Raw genomic sequence first — 479 nt, 5'->3', positions numbered from 1 at the left:
AAAAAAAAAAAAAAAAAAAAAAAAAAAAACGACAGAAAAAAAACAGAAAAAGGAAGAGAAGAAAATAAAAGATAAATAGAAACAGGAGTAAGAGTTTCCAGAGCAACCTTATCCACCGTTAGTCACGGAAAGCCATTAGACCGGAAAACGAGGTGGAATCGCAAAACACAATGGCGTCTAGAAACAGACGACGGCCGATAGGAGCGAACAAGCAGTGAATCACCTAAGCACTTGTTTACCAAGAGAATCAAGAATTCAGGGATGCCGTTCCAAGTCTCGGAATCTTGCCCCATTGGTTTTCCAACCCCACCACGACTCCCCACTATTCCAGAGCTAGCGCAATGTCGTCGTCGTCGTCGTCGTTCTCGTCGTTGTTCGCTGTCTTCGTCGCGCCAATGGATTATGCGCCACGAAAAGAAAAAGGATAGAATAGAGAATCGAAGGTTGGGAGAGGAGAGTGAAAAGCGCATAAGGGGTGA

Source organism: Apis dorsata, unplaced genomic scaffold (genome assembly GCF_000469605.1).
Source record: "Apis dorsata unplaced genomic scaffold, Apis dorsata 1.3 scaffold_298, whole genome shotgun sequence".
NCBI lineage: Eukaryota > Metazoa > Arthropoda > Insecta > Hymenoptera > Apidae > Apis > Apis dorsata.
This window is presented reverse-complemented; position numbering follows the sequence as displayed.